This window comes from Dysidea avara, chromosome 3 (genome assembly GCF_963678975.1).
Source record: "Dysidea avara chromosome 3, odDysAvar1.4, whole genome shotgun sequence".
In the NCBI taxonomy this organism is placed as follows: Eukaryota; Metazoa; Porifera; class Demospongiae; order Dictyoceratida; family Dysideidae; genus Dysidea; species Dysidea avara.
Genome location: NC_089274.1, coordinates 23,809,464 through 23,826,875, shown reverse-complemented (window position 1 = coordinate 23,826,875; position 17,412 = coordinate 23,809,464). Strand labels below are relative to the sequence as shown.

At 40.1% G+C, this 17,412-nt stretch overlaps 1 long non-coding RNA gene across 1 annotated transcript; it reads right to left on the bottom strand.

The window, feature by feature from the left end:
- Positions 1-1,471: 1,471 nt before the first annotated feature.
- On the bottom strand, positions 1,472-15,202 carry LOC136251850 (uncharacterized). The gene is made up of 3 exons (XR_010699226.1): positions 15,048-15,202; positions 2,807-2,878; positions 1,472-2,283 (listed from the first exon to the last, which is right to left on the bottom strand). It is a non-coding gene; the product is annotated as an uncharacterized lncRNA (long non-coding RNA).
- Between the last annotated feature and the right edge of the window lie 2,210 nt (positions 15,203-17,412).

The following is a 17,412-nucleotide window of genomic DNA, read 5'->3' as shown; positions in this document are numbered from 1 at the left end:
TACTACACCTGTATCGGTACCAATATCACGAAGTCTAGACCAACAATATTTTGTAAACAACAGCTGCTAAAGGTGGCTGTGTAATTAATTGTTTACAAGCTGTTAAAATTTCAGTTACAGCTCAGTAGTATCGGCAATAAATATCACACATCAAATTGACCATAAAATGTGGTATCATTACAACCGTAGACCTAGCAAAGAACAGTTGCTACAGTAATATTAGTAGCTTACCATTAAAACACTAGAATCTGCAAAGGTGTCTAATGTTTCATCGTTGCAAAGACTAGTCTTCTATTGGAGTTCATTACCAAAGGATGCACCACACCAGCAAGGAGCTAAATACTTAACTGGAAATTGAAACTGTGTGAGACTCGCTTTGGGTGTTTATGCCACAGAAAATTACACTGGTTGCATCTGGTCTCACAGCAGTCACTGGAGTACACCAATTCACTGTCTCTGCTACAGCTATTGTTTCTTTACCCAGGTTTACGAAGTTTATAATACAAATTAGCTTTTAGACAACTGTGTAATCACTAAAAAGCACCTTGTATACAGGGGCGGATCCAGAGTCTGGAAAGAGGGGGGGAACCTTGCTGAAAAAAGTTGAAGAGCAAAAAAAAAAAAAAAAAAAAAGGTCACAGAAATGATAGCTAGTTATCCTTTACCAAATATATTATATCACGTATGTTATGTAAAATAAAATCCTATTTATAGCTTCATAAGTAAGCTGCACTGCCTCATGAACATTGTGACTGCTTTATTAGAGCAATTGACTGCTCTATTAGAGTATCTCGATCTTGTATGCAATTTCTTGAAGGGAGGGGGGCATTTGCCCCAAATGCCCCATCCTGGATCCGCCATTGGTATATCGGGTTTTTTTTTTACTCCAGCTTCTTCGCACACAGCGTGAAGCATTGCGCCAAAAATGACGCATGCGCACAATTGTTTGTTCTATTTAAAGATCGCCTCAGCTACTAAACTCTTTTTATTACAATAGAACGAAAGTGCTATCTGGAGGAAGCAGTTAAAGAAAGGCTACTAATACAAATCATTATTCATTGATGTATGGCGGCGCCCGCCTCTCGGCAGCACATTTGTAGCGAACAGTGAAAGCATGATGAAACGGTAGAATACGGATACTTACAGGTACAGTTATGTAATATTAGGTAGGCATCACGTGATTAGTAAGGATAGTCACATAAATTCTTTGTTTTTAATTGCTTGGCGTAAAATCTTCCCTTTATAGTGCACTTCCCTGTAAAGGTACTTTCACAATGCATTTTATGCCAGTGACAGTGGCGTAAAAGCTTGTCATTAAGTACTTAATGGCAAGCTTGGCGTAAAATCTTTTCTTTAGGGTTAAAGAAATGATTGGCATAAAATCTTGTCTTTAAGCATAAAGACAATATTTGTCATTATATGCCTATGTATGTATGACCGTACATCAGTGTAGCTGAAGGAAGTGTGCAAAACCACCTGAAAAATTTACAATTGTCACCATGCATTTTATAGCACCCCCACACAAAATTAGCTACACATGAAATTACAACATACAGAGGACACATGCAGTGGCGGATCTAGGATTTTTAAAAGGGGGTTTCTGAAAGTTGGTGTAGCTGAATAAGGCATTTCTCCGGAACATTTTGAGACTTTAGAAGTTCTGAGATTGGATTTTAGGCTATTTTTAGTTACCAATTGCAATAAATTCAATGCTTTAAATAAATGTTATATAGCTAACTATAGGGCAAAGATGGTGACTACAAGCTGTAGCTTTGATTGCTCTATTAGAGTAGTTACTTGACTGCTCTATTAGAGTATCTTGATCGTTTTTAATGCAGTGAGAGATGAAAAGTGAAGTGTTGCCGAGGGTTTAATAGCTATAAATGGTGTCAGTTAAGTGCAACTGCATGCATGCTACTGAAATACAATGGTATATAGTTGTTTGCTATGACAAATTGTCAGTGCAACAATGTTTATATATTTAAACTGCCACTGAGCTAAATTTAGAAGGGGGTTTCTGTCGAAACCCCAGAAACCCCTCTAGATCCGCCACTGACATGAATACCAAATAGTTTTCACAACAATAATGTAAGAATTGTACAACAATGACTGTGATATAACTGCTATGAAAATCTTCTCCAGTGGCCCGCCATGGTAGCAAGTCTCACACGATGGCATGTATATTCATCCAAACACAGTGGGAGTAACGAGTAATAAGTGCAGTCACAAATTGGTATGACTCCATTTGTAGAATCCAGATGAGTGGGTGTGGCTCCAGTATGTCTAAACAGTAACAAACATTCCTATTATAAATATGTGCTAGAGTTGCAATATAATAGTATAGTTTACAACAATACATGGTCTCCATTGTATCACTATCAAACGACACTAAGTGGAGGATATTGTTGCATCTCTAGTATGTACACTCCATCAGTACAACCTGTCTTAATGGGCCACCAGTATAGAAATACAACCTCTCTTGAAAAGCCAATTCCAAATTGAGAATTTATACACTTCTACCTGTTTATTGAGTGAAGGTGGCAATAAACAAGTTCCACCGTAATTTATGCAGTGATCTGATCTTGTATATTCTGTCAGTGGATGAGATCCACTTGGCCAGGACAAAATGTGACCCAAATGTCCTGGATGATCCATACTCAACCCACTTATGACCCAGTGGCACAATGGAACTGAGTATTTATAGAGAATACAGTTATAATTATTTCTAAGATGTGTGGACACATTACAACACATTACAACACATTACAACACATTACAACATGTGCATACAAGACATGCTACATACCGTTTTAGCATTTCAAGTTACCACATTATGTACGGACCAGTCAACAATGCTTCATAGTGCCCATCAGTAAACCTGAAGAAAAGTTACAAAAAATAAAAATGCACGTAAATACAGTGAAACCTCATTTATAGGGCCAGCTCTGGGACCAAAAAAAATTTGGCCTGAATAACAAGGTGGCCTTATTAATGAGGTCATAAACTACTGTTCATCTATATTTTGAACCTTCTATAGGTGGCCAATATAATGAGGTGGTCTTATTGAAGAGGTGGACACTAAGTGAGGTTTCACTATACATATGGTTAACAATGGTGAACAATATTAATGGTTAACAATAATACGCTGAAACCTTACTCAGGTCACTTCTTGTGGCAGATTGCTCCGTACACAAAATGACACATTCAGGGATAGTATTTAGATGGATGATAAAGTAACGCATTATGACTTAAATACTCATGATGTGTCACTGCTAGGCAGTATCTGATATGGCTATCATATACATGGCACTGCCAAAGCACAACATCGCACTCGCTTACATGCAAAATTTTGCTCAAATTTTTAAAAACTGATAATTAAGGGGTATGGCAACTGTTTCGCTCGCAAGACTGTGTGGCAGTTGTTCCCCTTCTGTACAAGTGGCCACCAAGACAGGTCCACTGTGGATGAAAGCCAGGCATTAGATATTTGGTATTTCATGTGTTCAAGGCATTCCAGGGCTTCTGGTAGTCTCAAATCTCACCAGTTTAACTCAGGTAGTGTTGTGGTCACCACTAAACCACTGGAATGCGGTGTTATGTTCATCTTATGCTTGGCTACTATATAGTAGAACTGAAGGGATACTCTGAAAAATATAATATAATATCCTATGGATAATGACTTCATCACTTTCACTTATAAGGACCAAAAGTGAAAATTTTTACACGTTGGGCTGACAGCCAACTGCCTATGTCTGAAGCAGTGCCTTTGGTGCTCTAACAGATTGGCTACCCCTTTGCTGCCGGTACTCACTGTCTCATACATTGTTCACACTAAATCCATCTCTATAGCCAGTTAGAACAGCATGCTTCTTACCATTTTAAGGCCGCAAAATGCAGCCACCTCCTTAATAAGCTAGGTCAGAAAATTTTGTCTGTACCTGAATAATGACCAGTTTTCACTGTACTATTAGTGATTAGTGATCATGGAGGATTATTAATTAAGATACCAAGATATACAAATACTACAACCTCTAAATATAGCAGTAAAATGTTTACCGTGGTCCAATAGAGCGATAACTTTTACGTCACAAAATTATGTTAAAATGTGTAACCGCAACTTCCGCGGGGCAAAAAGTGGGGCAAATTCAATGGCGGAGCACCTTCAAGAGGCTGCAACTTGGCTTCTGGTGCTCCATTCGGCATGAAACTTACTCAGGACATAGATGAGAAACATGATGAAAAACATCACTTGGGCATCAGGTTGGTTTAAAAGGTAGCTAGTAGCTTTGATAATAATATCTAATCCAAAACAGCCAAGCTGTAAAAAAAGTGTGCGGCCCTCAGAAAGGCTATGGTGAAAAAAGATGTGAAATCCAAGGTGGCGGCCAAGAAATGGCTGTGATGGTAGGTTAATGGTAAAAATTTTAATAACGACAATTCAGGTGAATTTTTGTGCCGCTTCACAAAATTTACCTAAATTGTCATTATTAAAATTTTTACCATTAACCTACCATCACAGCCATTTCTTGGCCGCCACCTTGGATTTCACATCTTTTTTCACCATAGCCTTTCTGAGGGCCGCACACTTTTTTTACAGCTTGGCTGTTTTGGATTAGATTTCATTTCTTTTTGTATTTGTATACCCCAAAGCTGGCCTATGGCCAGCTTTGGGACTTTTTTAACCTATGTTTTTTTCTTTACTACAGGAAGAAGAAAAGATGAAGTAGATGTACTTTAAATATTTTATCAGTAAATGTACAAATTATATATACTGTATAATACATATGTGACCGGATTTGCGAAAAGGGGTCTTCCACACACATCCAATTTGCCAACTTTGACAATTGATAACTTCAGATTGGAAAGAGCTATTGCCTTGAATTTTGGACAGTGATGAGCACCACTATAGCTGAATACATGGTGAAATTTTCAGGTTAATATGTTACTTGAACACTGAGTTATGGTCTCCAACGGTTACGGAATTGGATGTGTGTTTTGAAGACCACTTTTCGCAAATCCGGTCACATAATATCATATTGATTACAGAAATCTCCATGGTGGTTTCTTTGTAACTGAACACTCTACAAGGTGACTTCTTCTAATTGCTCTCTCTACAGGGTGAATTGTTTGTAGCTGAACGATCTACAAGGTAACTTCTTCTAGCTGATCTCTCTAAAGGGTGATGTGTTTGTAGCTGAATTTTGTATAGGTGATTTATTTGCAGCTGAGCTCTTTACAGAATGGTTTCTTTGTAGCTGAACTCTCTAAAAGGTAACTTCTTCTAACTGATCTTTCTACAGGGCAATTTGTTTCTGGCAGAATTTTCTACAGGGTGATTTCTTTGCAGCTGAACTCTCTACATAGTGGTTTCTTTGTAGCTGAACTCTCTACAAGGTAATTTCTTCTGGCTGATCTCTCTACAGGGAGATTTGTTTGTAGCTGAACTATCTACAAGGTAACTTCTTCTAGCTGATCTCTCTACAGGGTGATTTGTTCGTAGTTGAATTCTGTACAGGTGATTTGTTTGCAGCTGAACTCTCTACAAGGTAACTTCTTCTAGCTGATCTTTCTACAGGGTGATTTGTTTGTAGCTGAATTCTCTACATGGTGATTTATTTGCAGCTTAACTCTCTACAAGGTGACTTCTTCTAGCTGAACTCTCAACAGAGTGATTGATTTTTTTTGCAGCTGAACTCTCAACATGGTGGTGTCTTTGTAACTGAACTCTCTACAGGGTGATTTGTTTGTAGCTGAACTCTCTACAGGGTGATTTGTTTGTAGCTGAACTCTCTACAGGGTGATCTGTTCATAGCTGAACTCCCTATAAGGTAACTTCTTCTAGCTAATCTTTCTACAGGGCAATTTGTTTGGAACTGAGTTCTCTACAGGGTGATTTGTTTGCAGCTGAACTCTACATGGTAGTTTCTTTGTAGCTCTACAATGTGACTTCTTCTAGCTGAACTCTCTACAAGGTGACTTGTTTCTAGCTGATCTCTCTACAGGGTGACTTGTTTCTAGCTGAACTCTCTACAGGTGATTTGTTTGCAGCTGAACTCTCTACATGGTTTATTTCTTTGTAACTGAACTCCCTGCACGGTGACTTCTTCTAGCTGATCTCTCTACAGGGAGATTTGTTTGTAGCTTAACTCTCTACAGGTGATTTGTTTGCAGCTGAACTCTCTACATGATGGTTTCTTTGTAGCTGAACTCTCTACAAGGTATTTTCCTAGCTGATCTCTCTACAGGCTGATTTGTTTGTAGCTGAACTCTCTACATGATGGTTTCTTTGTAGCTGAACTCTCTACAAGGTGATTTCTTCTATAGCTGATCTTTCTACAGGGTGATTTGTTTGTAGTTGAACTCTCTACATGATAGTTTCTTTGTAGCTGAACTCTCTACAAGGTGATTTCTTCTATAGCTGATCTTTCTACAGGGTGATTTGTTTGTACCTGAACTATCTACATGATGGTTTCTTTGTAGCTGAACTCTCTACAAGGTAACTTCTTCTAGCTGATCTCTCTACAGGACAATTTGTTTGTACCTGAACTCTCACATGATTGCTTCTTTGAAGCTGAACTCTCTACAAGGTGATTTCTTCTAGCTGGTCTTTCTACAGGGTGATTTGTTTGTAGCAGAACTCTCTACAAGGAAACTTCTTCTAGCTGATCTCTCTACAGGGAGATTTGTTTGTAGCTGAACTCTCTATACATGATTTGTTTGCGGCTGAATTCTCTACATGATGGTTTCTTTGTAGCTGAACTCTCTACAAGGTAACTTCTTCTAGCTGATCTCTTTACAGGGTGAATTGTTTGTAGCTGAACGATCTACAAGGTAACTTCTTCTAACTGATTTCTCTACATGGTGATTTGTCTGTAGCTGAACTCTCTACAAGGAACCTCTTTTAACTGAGCTCTGTACAGGGTGAATTGTTTGTAGCTGAACTATCTACAAGGTAACTTCTTCTAGCTGATCTCTCTACAGGATGATTTGTTTGTAGCTGAGCTATCTACAAGGTAACTTCTTCTAGCTGATCTCTCTACTGGGTGATTTGTTTATAGCTGAATTCTGTATAGGTGATTTGTTTGCAGCTTAACTCTTTACAGAATGGTTTCTTTGTAGCTGAACTCTCTACAAGGTAACTTCTTCTAGCTGATGTATCTACAGGGTCACTAGTTTGTAGCTGAATTCTCTACATGGTGGTTTCTTTGTAACTGAACTATCTATAAGGTGACATCTTCTAGCTGATCTTTCAACAGGGTGATTTGTTTGTAACTGAACTCTCTACAAGAAAACTTCTTCTAACTGATGTCTGAACAGGGTGAATTGTTTGTAGCTGAACTCTCTACAGGGTGATTTGTTTGTAGCTGATCTCTATACAGGTTACTTATTTCTAATTGATCTCTTGAATTCTGCTCAGGGTGACTGCTCTATTAGGATGACTGCTCTATTAGAGTATCTCGATCTCGCACTTGCTACACCAAGTTGGATTTCGTGTTATAACTCCGTGGCTTTAAGTCTGATTTTTCTACACCATTGAAGAGCCTTTCTAAGATGATAACTCCATCTGTACAGCGATTTTCAAAGCATTACCCCAAGTGGTTTATCTGGTAGGCGTGGCAAGTATAATAATAATAATAATAATAATAAAAATTAGCTAATCTCGATTGCATAATTACTACACACTGTTGATTTTTTTGCTGTATCTTCCTGGTTTTTAGCTCGATTTCTTTCAAACCACAAAAGGTTTGAGGTTCAATAGTTAACCTATTCACCCACCGATTTTCAGCTTCTTCTCATACGCGGTTTACCCTGTAGGCGTGACAACATATTGGTGTTATTTTTTGTGCATAATCGCTCATAACTCTTTGCCTGTTTATGGTATTCCAGCCAAAGTTGGTACAGAGATGCGCCTTTATACCCCCCTTCTGTGTGCCAAATTTCAAGGCAATCGGATAACGCGTTCGCGTTTTATAGCAGTTTTTGTAAGTGTGCGAAAAGAGGAAGAAAAATAAGAAGAAGAAAAAAAAACGAAGAAACTAAGCCAATTTTTGAAGTCGCATATCTCAGGAATGCCTGAAGCGATTTTGCTCAAATTTGGAATGTGGAGTACTGAAGTTGGAGGGAATGTACACAGCAAAATTTGTCTTGTTTCATCAAGGCAGCACAGAGCTATGGAGGTGCGAAAATTGCGTTTTCTTTCTTCCTGTCAATATACTCACGGGGTTGCGCGCCGGCTTCTTGGGCCGCACGACACACTACCGTGTGTCTTGATAAATCAATAATAAATGCTCACAGTGGGCACAGAGACAAACTCTGCCCAATTTTGTTGTCAGGTTGGTTTTACCCAGGTTAAAAGGATAAAACGGCTTCCCACACAATTATCAGCCATAACTCGCCCAGCACGGATCAAACTAACCTGCACTACTTAAATATTTGTTATACTACTCTCTTCTTTGTTCCTGACAACGTGGTTTCATTTAGAAAGACAGTCTCAACAAACCTCAGGCAAAGTAAACTCGTGCCCCAATGGTATGCGTACATTTTCTGCCCCAGGGAAGTGATTATGTAACGACTGTGACGTCAGGTGTTACCACCCTATCTCTAATAATCGTGAGAGACTCTACTGTACAAACCGAGATACATGTCACGGACTAGTGAAGAACTTAGAACTCTTTGTAGAGTAATATTGTAGTATACGTCATTTCCTAGGCCAATTTAGTATTACGTAATGTATTGATTGTACCATGTGACAAGTAAGAGACAAAATGGCGTACTGGCAGATATCAATCGAGGTACTAATCCATTGAATCCTAGCTGATCGCTCGTACGTTAGACAGATTGTGGTCGTAGTCCGGACCGATCCATCGACATTTTGGTGCTGTGATCATCTGCTTAGCCTTATTGCTCAATTGTAACCCGCCATTAAGAAGTCGTGGTACCGTGGCAAACTCTTAAGATAACGGTACCCAATAAGGCAAGCAAGTTACCTGTATAGAACAATTATTGTCGTACAATCTCTCCACAATCTAGTTGCACGAGTACTCTTCGATGGATGAACTCAAGCGTCTTCGTCTCTCCCGAGGCGGTCATCGATCACACCTCACGAAGGTGATAGCTACCACGAGTAACCTACTTGAGAAAGCAGCGGAGACATCCCTTACTGCTAAAGAAATTGTCTCGCTCACCAGTTACATGGAACAGTTGCAAAGAAAGCAGGACACTATTGCCGAATTAGACACTAAGATCCTACCTCTTATTCAAGAAGAGTCAGAGCTCGAATCAGATGTTATTGAGTCAGCAGAGTTACAGACTACCCTTCACGAGCATATTGCACAATTGAACTTTTTACTGAGTAATATCCCAGCTGCTACTCCACCAGTACAACCAGTTGTCACAACAACAGATGTTCTTACTACATCAGAACAAAGTCCTGCACACCCTCCAGGAGATTTGACTTCAGTTGCAAGTGACACACCCCCAGTTACAAATTCAGTTGTGAGTACTAGTGGAATACCTCCAGCTACAAGCTCAGCTACTAGTTCAACTACTAGTTCAGAGGTGAGTGGTGCATTACCAGTAGTCAGTGATACAACACAGTCAACACACTCACCTGCACCACTAGTGTCCCCACCTACTTTCACTCGACCAGCTGTTACAACGCATGTCACACCTACTCATGCAGTTTCTCCCAGTTATACAGTCAGCCGCCTTCCCAAACTCACCATACCAACGTTTAATGGTGACCCTTTGGCATGGCAGTCATTTTGGGATTGTTTTGATGCAGCAGTCCACTCTAATCCCACTCTAACTGGCGTGCAGAAACTAAGCTACTTAAGAGCTCAACTACAAGGTGACGCGTCAACAGCAATTGCTGGCTTTCCACTCACGAATTCTAACTACCAACACTCAGTGACACTATTACAAACCCGATTTGGCCAGCCTGACAAACTTGTAAATGCACATATGCAAGCCTTGCTGGATATGCCACGCCCCACTAATTCTTTGGGAACCTTCAACAATTCCACGACACCATAGAAAGCCATATACGCAGTTTATCTTCACTGGGCACAAACACAAATTCCTATGGAACGTTACTCGTACCAATCATTCTCAATAAGTTACCAGCTGAAACCAAGAAGAACCTAGCAAGAGCCCACCCAACATCCGAATGGACACTACAAGATTTACAAGCTGCCATCCAAGCAGAAATTCGGATCTTTGAATCTGGCCCTACTAGTAGTCACCTTACTCATCAGTTTCCTACTGCTTCCTTCAGCACTACCATTAAATATTCTCATTCACCTCATCAAGGTGCTGGCTTTAAGAAGAAAGGTTGTGTGTATTGCTCAGGAAGTCATAATCCTTCTGCCTGCCATATCATTTTAGACCCTGCAAAACGTTTAGAATTTGTAAAACAACAGAAACTATGCTTCAACTGTCTTGCTCGTCATAAGATATCACAATGTACATCTAAACACCGCTGCCAGACCTGTAGGCGTAAGCACCATACCAGCCTCTGCACGGAGAAACCTACTACCACTGCACCACCACCTCAGAGCCAGGCAACGGTATCACAGGGCAACACAACTACATCAACTACTTCAGACATGCCCACTCAGGTGACTCCAACAAGCTCATTTACAACCATTTCCAGAAGCAAGGAGAACACTGACTCCCTCCCTACAGGAAATGGCAAGTGCCTGCTCAAAACTACAACGGCCACTATCGCAACCTCAAATCACCAAGCAACCGCCCATGTGTTATTTGATGAAGGTTCACAGCGTTCATTTATACTTCAGTCACTAGCGGATGAGATGGGTCTCCAACCCTACAAAACTGACAAGATCTTTCTGTCTACCTTTGGAACCCATAGTCCTTCCATCAACACACTAAATGTTGCTCAGATTAACCTTGTCACTAACTCGGGAGAACAACTACCACTATCAGTTCTGATTGTACCCACCATCGCTTCTCCTATACTAAACATAGTAGAAAGTGATATATCTCAGCTGCCCTATCTAAGAAATCTTCCTCTTGCTCATCCAGTAACCACTGATCGACAATTCCACATTTCACTCTTGATAGGTGCAGACTACTACTGGAGCATCGTTGAAAACCACATCATCAGAGGCAATGGACCAACAGCTGTGAAATCAAAGATAGGATACCTTCTCTCTGGTCCCATGCCACACATGTCTGATTCCCCAGCTGCTATTCTTCATACTAACATACTACATGTAGATTCCACAGAGTTTGACCTTCAGAAGTTTTGGACACTTGAATCTACTGGTATATCACCGAAGACAGACAACTCCAATGCTGACTCTGTCATACAGTCATATATCAACTTGAATGTTTCACGTCTACCAGATGGTTCCTACACCGCTAAGTTTCCATGGAAACCCAACCATCCACCTTTACCAACAAATTATACCCTCTGTGAAAGGAGAACACGCTCTCTAGTTAACAAACTATCACGAACTCCTCAACTTCTTACTACTTACAACAACATCCTCAGTGAACAAGTAACAAGAGGTTTCATTGAGAAGGTAAACTCTCCATTTCCAACAACCAACTGTCACTACATTCCACACCATGCTGTGAAAAAGGATTCCTCAACAACCCCCATTAGAATCGTGTATGACTGCAGTAGCCATAGCTCACAGAATGTACCAAGTCTCAATGACTGCCTAGAAGTTGGTCCACCATTCATGAAAGACTTGTGCTCAATTCTTTTGCGTTTTAGACTTCACAAGGTTGCCATTTCAACTGACATAGAGAAAGCCTTTCTACATGTCAAATTACACCAAGAGGACAGAGATTATACACGTTTCTTATGGCCATCAGACATCAACAACCCTGAGAGTGATCTTCAAACATTTCGTTTCAAGGTTGTCCTTTTCGGTGCTACCAGCTCACCTTTTATGCTCCATGCCATACTATGTTGCCACCTGCAAAACATAGACTCCCCTGTAACCACTGACATACTTTCTAACATCTATGTGGACAACATCCTTAGTGGTTGTCACAGCTCACAAGAAGCCATTCGCTACTACAAGGAAGCAAGGCACATCATGGGACAAGCCAACTTCAACCTTAGATCATGGGCGTCAAACTGCCACCAACTAAATTCACTAGCAGCAACAGACAATACTGCTGATAGCCATACTACCGTCAATGTTCTTGGCCTGCAATGGGATACCAAATGCGACACCCTACACTTTGCTGTAAAATCAGCCCTTCCTGAACACCATACCCTTATCACAAAAAGACAAATCTTACAGCAGTTTTCAAAGATATTTGATCCTCTTGGTTATCTAACTCCAGTGACAATTCAGGCCAAGCTCTTATTACAGCAACTGTGGCAGAAGAATGTGAATTGGGATGAGCCACTACCACAAGCTCTGCAAGAACAATGGGTCCTCATAGCAACAGAGATACGACAAGCTACCAATTTACCAATTCTCAGACGATACATCGTAGCTGAGGACACAATCACCATAGATCAATTACATATCTTTGCAGATGCAAGTAAAAGAGCCTATGGTGCAGTTGCGTACCTCCGATCCGGAAGTCACACAACCTTTGTCATGGCCAAGACCAGAGTTGCACCTTTAAAGGAGCTGACTTTACCAAGACTAGAGCTAATGGCTGCAGTGGTTGCTACTAGACTAAGTGCATTTGTTATCACCTCCTTGTCTCTTAAGAAAACACCACTCTACCTCTGGTCGGACAGCCAAATCATGTTGTACTGGATACAACAAAGGAAAAAACTGAATACCTTCGTATCCAACTGTGTGAATGAGATTCACCAGCTCACGTCAGATGCTACATGGCATTATTGTCCCACTGAGGAAAACCCTGCTGACCTCCTAACCAGAGGAATCAATGCTAACTCACTACAATCATCCACCCTCTGGAAGAATGGACCACCATGGCTTTGCAATGAAACAGAATGGCCTAAGTGGGCCTTATCACCCATTACTCCACTACTTGCAGCTGCAGCCACAGCAGAGGACTTTATCCCTACAGCCTCAACACCATGTCAGACTGGGGTTCATCAAATCATCAATCCAGCTAACTACAGCAGACTTGGTAAGCTTATTGCTGTCACCGCATATGTCACTAGGTTCATTACCAACTTGAAATGTCGATCGTCCAAAACACAACATGGACCACTCTCTAGCGATGAACTACATAATGCCAAGATGTGCTGGATCAAAGCCTGTCAATCAGAAGTCTATTGGAAGGAACTGGCTAACCTTACTTCACAGCCACCCATTAACTGATTGCCACTGGTAAGGCAACTCAGACTCTACCTAGATCATGATGGCCTCATCCGCTGTGGAGGTAGAATTCATAATGCTCCTCTGGACCAATTAGCCAAGTTCCCATATTTACTTGCCCCCAAGCATCCTTTCACTTCCCTGCTTGTGTACAGCATTCATGAGAAACAGTTTCATGCTGGAGTGGACAGCACTCTGACTGCTATAAGACAGGAATACTGGATACCAACAGCCAGGCAATACATTAGAACACTTTTGCGGCATTGCACAACCTGTCAACGACACATTGGTAAACCCTACCCAGCACCTGATCCGGCACCGCTACCAGCAGTTCGCACTTGTGATGTGACACCATTTACTGTGACTGGTGTTGATTTTACAGGAGCCCTATATATTCAACAGAATCACAGTGAGCAAAAGGTATATATCTGTCTGTTTACTTGTGCCACAACCAGGGCACTTCATTTAGAAATCGTCACAGATCTCTCCACCTACACCTTTCTTCTGGCATTTCGAAGATTTGTGAGCCGTAAGTCTCTACCACAGATAATCATCTCGGATAATGGTTCTACTTACCTCTCAGCTGCTGAAGAGTTGACATCATTGCTAGCATCTCAAGAGCTGAAGGAATCCCTGGGTAGACAAGGAGTAATGTGGAAATTTATTCCAAAACGTGCTCCATGGTATGGAGGCTTTTGGGAGAGGTTGGTTGGTCTTACTAAGATGTCATTGAAGAAAGTGTTAGGCCGAACTCACATATCCTTACTCATGCTTCAGACACTAATTACTGAGATTGAGGCAACACTGAATGATAGGCCTCTAACCTATGTTTCCAGTGACATTGCAGACACTGAACCTATAACCCCAGCTCACCTCCTCTACGGCCGAAGAATCACTTCCCTTCCTTATAGGCGGGTGGAGGAGGATGAAGTTGTAGACCCAACGTTCGGAGAGGATAGAAGTATTGAGAGAAGAGTGAAACAGCAGGCATCATTACTGCAACACTTTCGTTCAAGGTGGAAGCATGAGTACCTCACCTCTCTTCGTGAGTTCCACAAGACTTCTGGAAATAACCAACAGAAGATAGCAGTGGGAGACATAGTTTTAGTTCATGATGACTGCAAGAGGATTTATTGGAAACTGGCTATTATTGAGAGTTTGATTTATGGAAACGATAATTTGGTGAGAGCTGCTAATACACGTACAGCAAATGGGAGAACTAATCGGGCCATAACAAGGCTATATCCGTTAGAAGTTAGAGCGAATGCTGCAGTCTCCAACCATGATAAGAAGGACTCCACCAAATCTGACAATCTTGATGAAGATTCTGCTGACATTGGTGACTCCGGACATAGCGTGGACAGACCACAGAGAGATTCTGCTAGGCGAGCAAGAGTTCAGACTAAGGTGTGGTGTGAGGAACTCAATGCCCCCCCGGAGGATGTCACGGACTAGTGAAGAACTTAGAACTCTTTGTAGAGTAATATTGTAGTATACGTCATTTCCTAGGCCAATTTAGTATTACGTAATGTATTGATTGTACCATGTGACAAGTAAGAGACAAAATGGCGTACTGGCAGATATCAATCGAGGTACTAATCCATTGAATCCTAGCTGATCGCTCGTACGTTAGACAGATTGTGGTCGTAGTCCGGACCGATCCATCGACAATACAAACACATGTTTTATCATGCCGGTATGCGCTAATCACCTTTTTACAATTAAGTTTTACAACACAAATACATGTATAGTTAGACTCACCAATTGTGTCTCAGTAGCACTAAATCCCTTCTACACGAAAAGGCAAGCAATGAGACAACAGCCTCTCAAAGATCACAGCCTATTCTGGTGCGCTTATTTAGTAGTAATATAAATTTTAACAGCGTTTATTTACAACAGGACATAATTACGTGCCCCTCTATTGTCTCTGTACATACTTGCTATTTCTCTGCTATTCTTATTTCATTTCACAAGAGTTCCTATTGCAAAGGCGTGGTTTCTCCGCTTGAATTAGTCAATGCGTGAAGTAGATCGAGATACTCTAATAGAGCAGTCAATGACTCTAACAGAACAGTCACATTTCTACAAGTACTGTATTTTTATATTGTAAAGTCTGTAAGTAGCTAGTGATTTAAACTATGCAATCCAGTGTTAGGCAGAAGTTGTAAATATGCTGTAATATTGATTGCTGTGTTACAGCTGTTTTGTGACTGCTCTATTAGAGTATCTTGATGCAGTACAATATGAAAGGCAAAGTGTTACTAAGGGTTTACTAGTGTTAGTTGACTGCAGTTGCATGCCACTAAAATTACAGTTGTATTTTAATATTCTATCACTGTAATCTGGAGTCAAAACCATGGAAACTCACCTATTGTTTTCAACAGTATATGCTTACTCTAACAAAAAGTATTGAAATCCCATCCAAAAACAGCTTGTAGCTGTAAAAAAGTGCGCGTCAAAGTAAAGCAGAGTTAACTGCAACAAAAAGTAATGATATCATAATGCGGTCATGTGCGAGGTGTGCAAGTTGTAAAATTAATATTAGCTAATCAGATAATACAATATTATTGTTAAAGTGTTAATGAGAACTATGTGGTGCTGCTAGTTTTTAAGTGTGTGAGCATCTTCATAAATGCCACATAAATTTGATTCTCAATAAAGCAATGTGTATAGATTCTCTGATAGCAATAAATAGTTTGAGTTTGGCCGCCTTTCCTGTGTTCATAATGTGGCATTTATGAAGATGCTCACACACTTAAAAACTAGCAACATCACATAGTTCTCATTAACACTTTAACAATAATATTGTATTATCTGATTAGCTAATATTAATTTTACAACTTGTACACCTCACACATGGCCGCATTATGATATCATTACTTTTTGTCGCAGTTAACTCTGCTTTACTTGGACGCGCACTTTTTTACAGCTACAAGTTGTTTTTGGATGGGATTTAAATTGCTATGTTGTACAAAGGTACACTATATACTGCAGAGTGTTAACAAATGCTTATTAGATCATCAGATTTGTGCAGTGAGCCCTCCAAAGTTGTAATGTTTGCAGAATTTACAAGTAAGAAGTTGAACTAAGTTAACTACGTCTGACAATGGAAATGCCATCAGTTGAGAGTATACATTGGAAATGCTCCAGAATCTTTTCAAAAATGGGCATGGCCAAGCTATTGTGAGATAGTGTGATAATGGATAATGGTAATGATATATGCGACCTGCCCACCCGCACTCCACATTTGGAAATTTTTGATGAAAACAAAAAAAATCACAAAATAGACCAATTGTTGCTGTCTTAACTCACAGTCTATATAGTAAAGCCAAACTATATATTGAATATACCATGATCTTTGTTACTGTCTCAAATTCATTACAGTCATCTCAGCTGCACGTTATCATGGACTCACTCTCGTTTAGATGTTGGTTTTGTGAAAACCAGTTGTTTGCGATCTTGAAGTGAATCCATGCACCTACAAATTAAGAATACCACACTCAATACACATGTGATCACAGATCATTTAGATACATGTAGTAATAATAAAGTAATACCTATAACACAATAAGCATAAAATCAGCTGCCATCTCCGTATGGCTGAGTGGCAAATGCTGAAAAATGTTACTTCCTATTGTGACGGTGCTATATGACGGAAATAGATATCAGTCTGTAAGAATTTGAAGTTAGTTTTTACAACAATAACACATAATTCATGCCTTCATATTTCTTTCTGACAAGTAACAAGACAACATGCAATCGAAAGCACAGCTGCTTGTTCAGTATGGTATAGTCACTACACCATAACTCCTGTAGAACCATCCGCAACCAGTATTAAAATTTAATCAAGCGATCAAGAGGTTAGCTGGTACTGAATTAAGCAATCAAGAAGTCCTCAAAAGAGCACAAAACAATATGCTTTATACTAGTAAGTCAAGCGATCGAGGCTCCATAAATATTCGGATGAGATCAAACATCTTGATCTCGGTCACAGAAGGTTATACAGGACCATATTATAATATTTAGCACATATTTATCGAATCACTTATTGTGGTTGTTGGTGGTATTAAGTATTCATCGAATTACATTTAGTAGATGCTGGTAGTATCACTATTAACTATATTTT